The sequence below is a fragment of the Taudactylus pleione genome, unplaced genomic scaffold (genome assembly GCF_031769625.1).
Source record: "Taudactylus pleione unplaced genomic scaffold, aTauple2 ptg001990l, whole genome shotgun sequence".
NCBI lineage: Eukaryota > Metazoa > Chordata > Amphibia > Anura > Myobatrachidae > Taudactylus > Taudactylus pleione.
Genome location: NW_028286386.1, coordinates 9,419,033 through 9,433,881, shown reverse-complemented (window position 1 = coordinate 9,433,881; position 14,849 = coordinate 9,419,033). Strand labels below are relative to the sequence as shown.

General features: G+C 47.7%; 1 protein-coding gene across 3 annotated transcripts in view; it reads right to left on the bottom strand.

The window, feature by feature from the left end:
- ANO4 (anoctamin 4) overlaps positions 1-14,849 on the bottom strand; it is a 267,991-nt gene that overhangs the window by 191,703 nt on the left and 61,439 nt on the right. Inside the window, exon 1 of one of the 3 annotated variants that reach the window (XM_088465538.1) lies at positions 959-1,011. The exons of 1 other annotated variant lie outside the window; for it this stretch is intronic. The gene's annotated coding sequence lies outside the window, so the exon portion shown is untranslated. Of the gene's footprint in view, positions 1-522; positions 801-958; positions 1,012-14,849 lie in introns of those variants that run through there. One more of the 3 variants, XM_088465537.1, reaches the window with a different exon arrangement.

Genomic DNA, 14,849 nt, shown 5'->3' with positions numbered 1-14,849 from the left:
GAATGGCATCACACATTGTTATTATAGTTTGTTTGTCAATTGTTAGGAAAACACAGTGATAAAAAAAATATCAATTTGCCCTATTCATGCTACATTACAAATTGCAACTATTTAGTAGTAGAATATAGTTTTTAAATATATTTAAATAGTGGTTAAGCATATACTGTCAGCATTTCTTTATCTATTATGAATGAAGGCATGGACACACCAATTACGGAGCACTTCAGAGGAGCCAGACAGAGTACTTTGATGACTGTGCTGTACATTATCCTCTGGCAGTGCTTTGTTAGGATAAATGCTGTAATACACTGGAAAAGCCCAAACCATAAACTGCTCTGATCACTAATCACTGTCCTGTACACCTCATGACAATAGTTTCATTCCTGATCTTACAGACATGCAGTATAATACAGTTCAGAGAGCTAATGAATGAAGGTCAAAGAGACAAGGAGAAGACATATATAATGTACTGCAGCAAAGAGCTGGGCTTGTTAGTACAGTACATTACATGCCAGCACTCACCATAGGTGCAGGAAATCCACAGGCAGAAACACAGGAGATTTCTCTTCTTTCTTCAGGATAAATAGCATCTGCAATCATGTCAGGATGATGCAGGGTGACTTGGCAAACACAGGCTGGAAATCTCCCCTCAAGTGGCCACCTGCAAGCTGCAATAGTTACTTTACTAATACCAGAGCCCCACACAATCCTCCACCTACAGAATGGAGCTGAATGTGATCAAGCTATAGCAAAGGTTCCATTTTATTAGGTTTAGGTTACCAGGAAGAAAGGGTGTTGAGGAATCCTCTTCCATGTGGCTAAGCTACTCTGTAAGATACCATCAGTATTCTTAGTCAGTCCCTGGAAACATCCAATCATGGAGTGAGCAGTGTCAGCATGACGCTGGACAGAAAAAAAAAATCACACATTTACTGCAGAGCATCAAAGCTAGCTTTACCTTCCACTGCCTTTACCAGGGAACACTGGCTTCTTGTATGTGCAGAACATCCGAGCATGCATCACCTTCAGCAGCCTCTGCTTGGCCCCTACCTATCACCCACAACACATGATTCTGAGTGTATGAGGACATGGGTCAAAGGTGGTGTTCCTCTGTTCTGCAAAACACTGGAAGCTGCATTAACTGCAGTGTCCCAAGTCTACACTCTCTGCAAATGAGGCAGTGGAACAAAACTGACTATTAAATTCCAAAAGCAGGCACCTTATTACAGCATCAAAGTAGTTCTGACTCCTCATCTTCCCTCTAAGGCAGATACAGCATAAGTTTTTCATATTAGTATCTGAGTTCTTCAAGGACAAAATGTACATGTGCCGTGTGCCCCATGCACAATGGGGGTTCCTTCCCATAGGGCAAAGCATCTGGGTCATTTTATTAATTTTAACACAGGCGCAAGAAAGTAATTAATTCAAAATACTTTCACAGTTGTAAATATTTGGATACAATGCCAAAGGATAGTTTGTTATGAAACAGGTTTATGCATGGCACAGTCCTAAATCTCTAACCCTCATATATTTTATTGTATCTCTCTCAGGGAGGTGGGGTACATTTCAAAATTTAGAAAGTCAAAACTTATGCTGGCTACACACTTGGGGATGTATATCGCTCGCTGTATCGACAAACAGTATATATCATGAGTGCATCTGCAGGTGTGTACACCCAATATGTCTGTGAACAACCTCATTCACAGACATATCAGGTAGGCCCTGCAGCACAGCTGATGCCGATATATCCGAAAGGGAAGCGGTTAATATGCTGATGATCGGGATGCCGACTGCCAAAATCTGGCATCAGAATTCCCGACATGACTGGGGAAGCCGACATTGGAATCCGGGCAGCCAGCATCCCGATCGTAAAGAGCCTGGGGCAAGGTAGATATTAGCCGTGGCGGTGGGGGGATAGGTTTAGCCACCCTGGGGGACTTAGGGTTAGGCTGCGGGAGGCTAGGGATATTCTCCAGACAGGGGGGGTTAGGTTCTGGCACCACTGGGGGGAGGGTTAGGTTTAGGCACTTACTGGGAGGGTTAGGGTGCGATGTAGGGAGAGTTAGTATTAGTATTAGGGTGCAAAAAATGAGGGTTAGGGGGTAAATAGGACAGGGGAACAGTACTCACCGTTCCCCTGTCGGGATTCCAACCAGCGGGATGTCGCTGTCACTGTACTGACAGCCGGCATCTCCTGACGGTATTTCATACCGATTCCATCTGAAAGATATATCGGTGCATTATCATATGTGTACGAGCACTGGCTGCAGGGACTGCTGACACTGACATCTCAGCTGAGTGGGCAAAATTAAATACCCGCCGCTTGGATGAAATGTGTACCCAGCCTTAGGGCCTGATTCTGATTCAGACCCGCATATCGCTCACAAGCGGGTCGACGGTCGGGCAGTGCACATGTGCGGCATGCACGAGCCCCGGAGCGAGTGAAAAATCACTCGCTCCGAGGCTCGCTACAAGACGGGGTGGCTGTCGATGTTGATCGACAGCTCGCCCCATTTTGTAAGCGGGTCGGGGGGGGGGTGGCTGCACAAACGGAGGCGTTCCCAAAGGAACGCCTGCCGTTTGTGGGCGGCCCTACTGTCATCACACGTGATTCAGTAGTGAACTTACTGCTCTATTAGAGCAGGAAGTTCACTGGGTCTTGAGGTGGATGAGACCATACCACAAGGGTCTCTTTGCAAGCCCATTGGTCGCGATAATCGCAACCATCTGCACAAGCTGTGGGTGGTCACCCACAGCTATGCGAGCGGCCTGGATGCGTATTTTTTAAATAAAATATCCGCCCTGATTCTGAATCAGGACCTTAGACCCCAAATGTTGACAATCAAAATGTCGACATGGGCTGTATGTCAACAATCAATATGTCCACAGTAAAAATATTGACAGGGACATACATGGTCAAAATTTAGACAATCAATATTTAGACAGTTTGAAATATCGAGATGGACAAAATGTCAATAATGAATATACAAAATTTAGACAGGTTAAAATGTCGACAGTAGAAATACAGACTGGTCATCATGTTGACAGCTATATTATATATCTGCAGACATAATAACAAAATTGGTTAACGTGTGTATCGATGATCTATTGAATCGATGATTTTGGTCACCTGTGGTCTAAAGACATTGATTATCTAAAATAACACTTGAAAAACCATCAATAGTCACTTAACATCGATCATTGAGGAAAAACCTTTACATATTTTAAACATAGATGATTGATAGCAAAGATCATCGGTGAAGCATCAAAGCCTTACTTACCTTATTTACATCAATGCAGCTCCACCTTCGATTTAAGGGCCTGATTCAGCAGAGTACACAATAGCTATTGCACGCGGCATCCATTCAGTGACGGGAGAGGGCTGGGGGAAGCCCATCTAGTGAGGCTTCCCCCCAGGCTGACGTTATCTGGAGGTAATTAGGCCACACCCCCATTTCCGGCCACACGCGATGTAAGGGCGCCCTATTAAAAGCCGCCACAGGGGCCTCCGACCCCTGAAGGTGGCCCTGATACTGTGTATGTGTTAGTGTGTATACATGTGTATGTATGTGTTAATGTGTATGTTTTACTGTGTGTATACTGTGTATGTATAAGTGTTAGTGTGTTTGCATGTGTTCATGTGTGTGAATACTGTATGTGTGTTAGTGTGTATGTTATATATAAAATATACGTTTGCTGCATATATGTGTGTGTGAGCACGTGTTTAACAGAAGGTAAGTAATCGGGGGGGGGAGGCTCCGTGTGGCTTGGTGGGGGCCCAATGTTTACTCAGAAGAGTGACATTGGACGGATATGAGAAAGCAGCAGTGGCCATCTTTATGCTGGCTGAGTTGTGGCAGACATTAGCATATTTTTGCAGTTGCGTTCCGTACGAAATCGCAGCTGCGATCGCAATTTTGTACGATGCAGAATCAGGCCCTAAGTTTTTTGCTGGCGTATAGATTATCTATCCATGTCTAATAATAATAAAAATAGATGGGGTTTTTTTTTGGTTGCAAAATGTTTTTTTTTCACGACTGCTATGGTCAGTTTGTTATTTTAACTTAAACATGGATGTTTAATTTATTTTATTATGTTAAAATAACAAACTGACGCGTGAATGTGGATGTGGTCCCGTGTCCGCGAGACCATGCCTCCTGATGTGTGCTTGTCAAGCAGGGGCCCTGCCCAGTACTCCGGGAGATGCTGGGAAGCCCCCAGCCTATCTCAGCGCAGTGTGGATACCAAGTGTATTTCTGAGGTGTATAAGTTTGCTATCTGCATATAAATTACTGCAGTTCTTAATTCCATCTGCTGAAGGAGAGAACTGCAATTATATATCATTATATGCCTGACAAGTTTGTTACTTAATGAGAACACGATGTATGCTTTTTAATGTGGTGTCCATCAGTTACACTGTTTAATAAATTGTTACAAATATTACCAAGTGAGTGAGTAGGTGATTCTTTCTGTTCTCCCTACAGTCTATTGCTATTTTGTTTCCTGTTCAGATCATAAGATCAGCTGCTGTTAATTGTACGGCCAGTGATGCAGCCTCTTCCTTACAGCTTGCAGACTGATAAAAGTATCCACTGTCCGCACAATGGGCCTGATTCAGCCAGGATCGCAACTGCGATTGCAATAGCGATTATGCACGCAGTCTCAATGCGATCATATGATAATCCTCTGCGATGGCTATGCCGTCGCAGCACAACATAAGGAGGCCACCTTACCTTACACACATCCATAATACTTAGCAAGACTGCAAAACCATCGGTAACATCGAGTACCATCGCAGCCTCACGCACACTTGCACAAGCACCGCTCTTACCTTGTCACACGCAGTGAGTACACAAGCTGCATATGGCATCGTAGTGACTAATTTATGCGCGCCCCTGCAACGGCGTTCAAACATTCTGGTTCGCCTGTGTTTTTCCGCCCCCCTCGTCACCAGCCCAAAACGGTACTTCCTGTCAATCACTCTTCGGTGGATCTGTGTAGCCATTGCGATCGCAGTGGCTGGTTCATGCACGTGCACTGCGATGTATATGCATACGCAGAGCACAACAATCGGCTTATTGCATGCATAATCGCAGTTGCGATCCTTGCTGAATCAGGCCCAATGTGCTGAGTGAGGTGAAGTGAGCTGGGTGCAGGAAGGAACGGACCCTGTAGGTTCTCCCCGGGACCTTTAGCAAATGCACCCTCTGCAACCACAGTAGCTACTCCCCCCGGGGAAGGAGAAAGGGGGTATAAGGAGTGAGACACTCATTGTACCCCTGGGAAAACAAAGTAAGGGAGTAATATGACTTTGGGGCATATTTATTATCATTTGCGATCTGTGCCCAATAATAAGGATTTGTTATCGCCTCAATTCTCAGAAATAAGGAATCCTTATTCGCCAGGATGTATCATTTATACATTGTGATCACATTACTTTCTGCTTTGCCCCATCAGAGGTCCTTTGTTGCATGTGAAGCCGAAGCAAAAAATCTTGCGATATGTAGCCCCAGGGCCTGGCTTGAGGGCTGATCGACAAGTGTGGCCATACAGGGTGCCATCCCATAGAGGTGCAGTGAAATTGCCGCCTAGGGTTCAGGGCTGGGCAGCAGTAGCTGGATGCTCTGTCTCTTTCCTCCTTACAGCACTTCAGACTCTGCCTGCCTTGATCCCCATAGCCCTCCACTGCCCACCTGCACCTTCTCCCTCCCAGTCACCACAGCCCTCCGCTGCTCATCTGCGTCTTATTCCTGAGTCCCCACAGCCTTCTGCTGCTCACCTGTGCCTTCTCCCTCCCAGCTCCTACAGCCCTCTGAGGCTTTTCCCTCCTGGTCCCCACAGCCCTCCACTGCCCTCCTGCGTCTTCTCCCTTCCAAGTCCCCACAGCCCTCTGCTGCCCGCCTGAAGCTTCTCCCTCCCAGTCCCCACAGTCCACCACTGCCTCCTGCGCCTTCTCCCTCCTAGTCACCACAGCCCTCCGCTGCTCACCTGCATCTTCTGCTTCCCGAGTCTCCACAGCCTTCTGCTGCTAACTGTACCTACTCCCTCCCGGTCCCTACAGCCCTCTGCAGCTTCTCCCTCTCGGTCCCCACAGCTCTCCTGCGTCTTCTCCATTCAGAGTCCCCACAGCCCTCTGCTGCCCACCTGCGGCTTCTGCCTCCCGAGTCCCCACAGCCCTCTGCTGCATGTCTGCGGCTACTCCCTCTTGGTCCCCACAGCCCTCCACTGCCTGCCCGCACCTACTCCCTCCTGCATCCCCAGAGCCCTCCGCTGCCTGCCCGCATCTTCACAGGCCTCCACTGGGGGGAGGGGGGCATAAAATTCTCACACAGGGTGTCACACTTCTCGGATGGATTATGGCTGCGGCCCGTATTTAGGGAATTGGCTAGACCTATGCCTGGGGCACGGAGTCTAATGTGCAGGCGTTATGCACCAGGGACCCTCGCAAGAAGGTATGGACTTGGCTGCGTCTGACACACAGGTTGCGGGACTCAGGATAGGTTCCCTTATACAGGTGCTGAAACTCTGGATACAGTGGAGGAGACGTATAGCTTAGTCAACAAGCCGGGTCAGAACCAAACGGACTAGACAGAACCAGGTAGCAGGCGTAAACAGGTCACAGGGAATAGCCGAAGTCAAAACCAGATAGCAGATGCAGTACCAGGGGTCAGGTGAAATCAGGGTCACAAACGACCAAGGTCAGAAACAGGTAATGGAATATTACAGGAACGCTGGAATATGGTAAATGAGCCTGTACTCTGGCACAGGAATGCTCAGGATCCTAGACTTCCTTAAATAAGCAGGGCTTGATTTTGGCGCCTTCTGTGGTTTACACTAAATTGTGTGCATGTCCTTTTAAATCCTATGCAGAGCGGCGCGCATGCGCTCCTATGGATGCCGCAGCCGCCTGCACACAGCCACCGGAGGAGAGGGAGAACAGCCCGGAGTCCAGCATCGCCGGACCAGGTAAGAGGGACCTGGATTCGGCGGCGCTGTGACACAGGGCACCACTCCACCTGCAGGTGGCCCTGGGTAGCCCATAGGCTTCTATGGGTTAACACCATCTTCACATGGCATTAGCTGCTAGGCCAAGCTGCTTGGTAAATTTGGTAGCACAGCAGTCCCCATAAAAACCTACGGGGGCTGCGGCTGCTGTCGGAAATGGTCCCTCCTTGTAACATCTTGGGGATACTTCATATTTGCGGGATACATACTTTAATAAATAGGCCCCTTTGTGAGCAGCCTTTTGCCTGTTTATGATAGAAGTCTGTCACACACAAAACGTCACCTCCCAGGCTTAAAGAAAAACTTTCATAGGACAGAAGAGCAGCATCTGGGACTGGCAGGTGCCCTCCACTCTATATAGCGAGTGACTCATATGAGGAGTCATTCCGTCATTATTTCCTGATGAGATCCTTCCCCTTCTCCACATTCAAGACACAGATAGTCCACTAACACAATCACAGTCTTAATGTTTGTCACAATATTTTGAGGTTTGCAGAAGACAATTGTTAAGCCATAAGGCAGAAGGTGACACAGGCTGGGGGCAGAAGGTGACACTAGATGGACAGAGGAAGGTGATGTGGGCTGGGGATGGAGGAAGATGAAGAGGAAGGTGATGGGGCTGGGGGAAGAGAAAGGTGATGGTGCTGGAGACAGAGGAGGGTGAAGGGGCAGAGGAAGGTGACAGACTGCGGGCAGAGAAAGGTGATGGGGCTGGGGACGGAGGAAGGTGATGGGGGGGTTTCTGGGCTGAGGATGGTGATGAGATGCTGAATGTGAGGAAGGTGATAACGGGCAGACTGCTGATGATGGCTGGCTGCAGACATCATCCCTCCTACCCCTGAGGCATTCACAGCACTGCCATTAAGACGATCTTGGAAGAGACGGTAGACAAGAAATAGAGCCTGAATCATCAGTGACAGAGAGACGGTGTGGTAAGTCATAGTGTATTTTTACTTTATTTAAATAATGGCATATCTTTCAGTTAACAATATCATGTTTCACATATCACACATGCAGGGGAGGGATGTGTGGCATCCGGGGTGGTGGTGAGAATGAGGGGCCCCTAGAGAAGTCAGTGTACCAGGCCCTGAGATTTCTGTTGCTGGCCCTGACCTGCCCTATGGCCACCAGTGTCAGTGCAACTGTGTCCTAAGATGCATTTGCTGACACCAACACACCCGCAACCTGCCCCCCAGTTACCACCAAGAAACGCCCATCAAAAATATATGGATCTGCATGCAATTTCAATCTGCCTCTCTGTGCGGTAACCATCGGGACACATGCACCATGCAGCTAGGACGCATGCACAGTGGGAAACCATTGACTTAAGTCTCCCCTATACACAATATATAGTATATGTAATAATTGTGCATAAAAACAATGTGATGAACAAGTGATCTACATTATAATTTTCCATTTTCCTGATCCAGTTAATGCTATTAATGTGCCATGTGTATGTGTACACAGACAAGGGCTGTGCTATACTGTAGGTGCAAATGTACAGATCCTCCACTGGATTTGAATTTTGAATGGTTAGTTAGAGAGGTAATACATATTTATAGCTCCATCCCAAAGGCATCAGACCACCTGCAGACGTTAGCAACCACAGGACGATGATGGTGAAATAGCCGGTGAGTAGATCTAAATTGTAGTACAGAATAACGTACTAAACCATATAACCATTACATCATGTCCTACAGCAGCCAGTAAAACCAAATATACCATGAAAAAGTTTCTTAAAAGCAGTTTATATTTTATGAGAATAACTGCAGACAAACCTGTCCCTATGTGACATCCAGCAGAAGAGAGACAAATGCAGTGGGCACAAATATTTCTGTACACAGTCACCTACTTCAATCCAATAATGTCCAAAGCCATGATTGTCGGTGTCATTTAGTGGTACTTGTCTCCCAGAACAAACAAATGCAGGTTTTGGCAACCACAAATCCATACTTTGTAATGAAACTTTGGCAAATATGTTTGTTACTGTTCTATTTTTGGATCTGTTGGTAACGCTGCGTTCTAAAATTAAACTATATGCCCATTCCCGGACTGTATTATGTATTAAGCAAACCATATTTGTCAAGGGACAGTCTAATACATAAACATACATTTATTTTGACAGGGTCCTCACATGTCTAGCCAACACTACTCTCTTCTTCTCATCTGCGGCGGCCGGCTTGCGTAACCACATGAGTCACTTAGCCGGCCGATGTTGCCGCAAATGATCCGATGCTGCGTTGTACAATAAGTAATGCATGCAGGAGGTGTGATGCCTCCTGCTGCATTTCCATATTTACAAGGATGGAATTGTAAAGCTGCTTGCATGCATCCATGCAATTCTGGGCCTGATTCAGAGCCGGACGCTCTGACAGAGCGCTCGCTCTGAATCAGGGCCAGCCTTCTGTTATTTTAGAGCGGCCTCCTGGCCGCGCGCATAGTTGTGGGTGATCACCCACAGCTATAGCGAGTGGCCAGGAAGATGGTCGCGATGGTAAAGACCATCGCGACCATCGGGCTTGCGACGAGACCCTTGTGGTAGGGTCTCGTGGCCGCAAGCCCTAGAGTGCTTTCGGCTCTAACAGAGCCGAAAGCACTCCCACTGACATCACTTGTGATGTCAGTGGGGCCGGCCCCAGACGGTAGGCGTTCCCATGGGAACGCCTCCGTCTGGGCAGCCACGCCCCCAGCCCGCCCACCAAAGGGGCGTGCTGTCACTCAACATCGACACCACGCCCCCTTTGGTACGAGACCCGGAGCGACGGACTGCCCGTCGCTATCCGGGTCTCGCGCATGCGCACGATGGAGCCGGCTCCATCGTGCACATGCACACTGGGCCACCATCGACCCGCTTGCGAGCACATAGTGCTCGCAAGCGGGAATTAATCAGGCCCTCTGTCCCAAGCTGAATCACCCACTGAGTCTTACTAAGTGCTGGAGAGACAATCTACACAAAGGGGTAAATTTACTAAAAGTTGATTTTGGTTCTATTTAAAATCGACCAAAATAGAAGCAACATCCCCACAAAATCGACCACAGTGTTTATTTTCAAAATAGATCATTTGCAGTCGATTTTAGGTTTCATTCTGATTTCAATGGTGTATTGGTTTCTATTTAATGTTCTATTTGAAGTTTTAAATGTGTTCTGTTCACCCTCAATAGAAATCAAAATCGACTCAAAATCATACAAAAGCATTCCTATTGGCCAAAACATGTCACATGCACTGTATTACCCACAAACACCTCCATCCCAGTGCTAATTTGCATACCCACGATTTCTAAAAAGTCATTGCCTTTAAATGCCTGATTTATACAACCACAGTGCCCCACATGCTTCTCTCATATATTTTTTCCCATCATTTTGAGCTTTCAGACAATCCTACATGATTAAAAATCAAACAAAACAGTTTCTTATGGTTCTATTGAAAATGGCGATTTTGGGTTGATTTTCAAATCAACTGTTATTAAGGAAGCTTTTTCTACCGATGGCATTGGAAGACTTGCCGACATTAGGTCAGTCAAGCAGGGGGGCATTGAGCTGCACAGGGCGGCATGGCCCAGGATATTACCCACTAATGGGGGCGGAGTGGGGGCTTGGCCACGGAATTGCGTCATTTTGGCCCCGTTCAAGCTACATAATGCCGAGATTCCCTCTGCAGGGGGTCGGCTGCTGGCCAGGAGGCTTACCTACTTTTCTGGGGGGCCGGGAGCGGTACCCGATTTTCGGGAGGCTCCCGGCCGAATTGGGAGGGTAAGTAAGTATGTATGAGCCATGGGGAAGTACCGATGGTCTATTTGAAATTCTATTTCTGTGTGAAGTAGAATTTTGGGGGATTTTGAGATGGTTTTGCCTTTAGTAACTACCTTATTATCAAAATCTCCACCAATTTACCTCAAAATCACCACAAAATAGAATGAAACTGAAAATCGACCCTTAGGGCAGCACAGACGGTGTAATGGTTAGCATTACTGCCTCACAGCACTGAGGTCATGGGTTCGATTCCTACCACGGCCCTACCTGTGTGGAGTTTGTATATTCTCCCTGTGCTTGCGTGGGTTTCCTCTGGGTACTCCGGTTTCCTTCCACACTCCAAAAATATACTGGTAGGTTAATTGGCTCCCAACACAAATTAACCCTAGTGTGTATGCGTGTGAGCAATATAGAATATAGATTGCAAACTCCACTGGGGCAGGGACTGATGTGAATGGCCAAATACTCTCTGTAAAGCGCTGCAGAATATGTGTGCGCTATATAAATAACTGCTAATAAATAATTAGAAAATTTACCCTAAAGTGTGTTTCCCTGCAATCACCATTATGGCAAATCTATCTGCCAGCACACTCTCGGCTATGCATGACTGGTTTCCCTGTTCTATGTGTCTGGTTGCAAGGGCTAGCTCTGGGCCTCATGTTCTAGTTCCAGTTCAGTGTATAGGTTCCATGTCTGTGTGCCTGTTCCAGATTGCAATCCTAAATTCCTCATTCCTTAGGACTAGAAAATGTTGCCTCTGTAATTCCTAACAATAATGAGCTCATAAGCTGAAAGAAACAGAGGGCCTGATTCAGAGCCGGACGCTATTTGCGCTCGCTCGTTCAGAAAAAGGGGCCGGATATTTAAATTGAGCGCTCGCTCTTTGCGGTCTGTTGACGCCTCTGTGTCTGAGCGAGCGAACGAAACATGACCTCGCTATTTTGTAAAGACGCCCCCTGGCCGCTCGCATCCTACGTCATCTCCGCTATTTATTAGATTAATCGAGTACATCAAAAGGTGTCTGAACTGCTCGCAGTGCTTGTGGTAGGATTTTCCTACCGCAATCATGCGAACAGTTCAGGCTAAGAGACAACCAAGTGACGTGGCCGATGACACTGCTTTGTTAATTATGCACAACCCTTAAAACGCCCGTTTTGACCGTTTGGCATGCCTGTGTTCGGATCACCACTCCCCGCTTTCAAGCACCTTCCCCTGTTACCACCCACAAACGCCTCATCCTGTCACTCAAATTAGCAGGCACTCGCTATTTTGCTAGCGCTCGATTTCCGACCGCACTGACTGGTTGGCGCATGCGCATTACAACCCATACGCATGCGCAGATGTGCGAACATCGCTCGGAGCGAACGAGCGGCCGCTTACGAGCGGCTCTGAATCAGGCCCTGTGTCCATAAAGTGCAGGGCACAAAATATTTTATGCAGCCCAGGAAATGCATAGTTACTCGCTCTCTGTTTATTGATTCGTGTTCTTAGCTCCCTCTGCTGGTTTGTCATCATAAATCAGCATTGTTTGATAGTCTTTTAGCAGCTTCCTTACTTTGACATGCTAACTACAGTACCTACAAGGATCAGTTGTCATATTGTTTATTTGTGTAGAAAGGCCTATGTGCAACATCATCCATATGTATCTGCCTCATGGCAACATCACTGGTACTCATAACTGGTTTAGAAGTTACACCTTCCTGTAACTCATCAAGTTGAGGCTAGTTATCATGCTTGTCAGTTTAGAACTTACCACACAGGGGCATATTGAGAACGGGTGCAGGGTGTGCGGTGCACACGGGCCCCTGGGTCCAAGGGGGGCCCGCACTGCACAACCTGCACATATACTCTTTTTTTTTTTATACTTACCTCTCTGATGTCCCACAGAGTAGCTCTACAGAAAACACCTTGAATATGGGCGCCGCGGCCATTTTCCCGGCATTTTGGGCATGCACAGTAGGAAATCACCGGGAAAATGGCTGTCGCGACATTTCCCCGGTGATCTGTGCATGCGCAGTAGACTCTAGTGCCCGGAATCTACTGCTGCTGTCAGTTCACTGACGGCAGCCAGGGAGAGAGGTGGGGGCCCCGGATGGTGAGTGAACACGTGCCCCCTCCACTATTGATATGCCCCTGTTATCACATCACATGCACAGAGCAATAATTGTGTGCAGATCTGCAGAGCACATGCTAGGCCAGTTCAAGGGCCTTTCAAGCTGAGCGATTGCACAGGGCTGCCACCTAGGGTTACCGTGGGCACTGTCCGGAGATCACCCCCTTTCCAACTGCTCCACCTCCTTTCTCCCCACATTCTTTCTCTGTCTCCCAGCCCTTCTCTGCCCACCTTTTACCTCCCTACAGCAGTTCTCCTCCCACCCCACATCCCTTTTCTGCCCATCTTCTCCTCTCCCGAAAGCCCTTCTTCGCTCACCTTTTCCCACCACACAGTCATTCTCCGCTCTGTGTTTTTTCCCGGCCCCACAGTCTTTCTCTGTTTGCCTTCTCCCGCCCCACAGCTTTTTTCCGCCTGCCTTCACCTGCCACACAACCCTACTCTGCCCACCTTCTCCCGCCACACAGCCCTTCTCCACCTACCTTCTCCCACCCTACAGCTCTTCTTTGTTTGACTTCTCACACTGTGCGCACAGGTCTGATGTTATCGATTATTTTGCTATATTGCCAAAGTATACAGATGTGTGTAAGGGGAAGTGGGCGTCCTTGTGTTGGGCTGCGATCACAATGCGAATGCAATTATTTGCATAGCACCGCTGATATTAGCAACTGCGTTGTGTGTGTATTAGCAGAATAGCGATCCTTGCTGAATCATTCTCTGGGACCATTCAGATACAGAGTACCTAGGAGCTCAGCACTGAGCTGTAACTTCAGCAAGAAGCAATATTGTACTGGCAACTGAGGCCAGTCAGGAAATGGAATTTATAGGGGAGGATCCCCAGGGATTGGATGCTGCGATCAGAGCAGCATTCTGAGTGGAGAAAAAGCGTCAGGTGATAGAGTCCAATATGGCTGCGCCCATACTGTTGTTTAGAATGGAACTCTGGCATGCAGCCTGTGTGCCATCATGCTGGGAAGACACACTGTGAGCAAGAGTCTGCGGAGAGCCATCTCCATGCTCAGTAACACTGAGTTGACGGAGCCAGAGCAGCACAGACGGACCAGCCAGGAGTGATGTGCTGCATGAGCAGACCTCTGTGCTATCCTGGACATGCACCGAAGCAGTAAGAGAGTGGTTTTAATAGTCCAGGGTATGACATAGCAGCCTATGCCATAGTATGCAGATTGTCATAAAAAAAAACATATCAACGCAGCAGCTCAATCAAAGCACGTTTAAAATAAAGAGATTATGAAGATCGTACTGAAGAAAAGCCATACACAAGTGTTTCTATTACATTAGGCAGTGAAAGGCTATTTCTTATAAAGCTAGATGACAGTTGACAAACATAACCAAAGTTCCATCATGTTTTGGATCATAATAATCTATGACGCATATACACATCAGGAACCTTATGCCCATAATATAAAAAATAAAACTTGCACTGCTTGTAAGTTATCCTCAAAACTCACACGGAACGCCTCCTGGCCCTACTCCACCAGCCTTCATCCCCTATGGCACGCCACCTGGCTCTCCTCTGCCCACCACCATCCCCCATGGCATGCCTCCTGGCCCTCCTCCACCAGCCTCCATCTCCCATGACACGCCTCCTGGCTCTCCTCTGCCAGTCTCCACCCTCCATGGCATGCCTCCTGGCCCTCTTCCACCAGCCTCCATCCCCATGGCATGTGTCCTGGCCCTTCTCCTCCAGTTTCTGTCCCCCATGGCATGCCTACTGGTCCTCCTCTGCCCACCTACAAAAATTCTTGCACAGGGTGCTAGCAGACCTTGGGCCAGCACTGAGCACATGTCATGATTACTTTCTTACTCATTTATCTACATGCAACATAGTGAGATAGTGAGAAGCGTAAGGTGTAATTGCTTCGTACTTACCTACTCTCCCGAAATACAGAGGGGATTCCCGGAAGAGCAGGTAATTTTCTGATATCACATCCACTTAGCTTGGGAAGTGGGCAGGGCTTG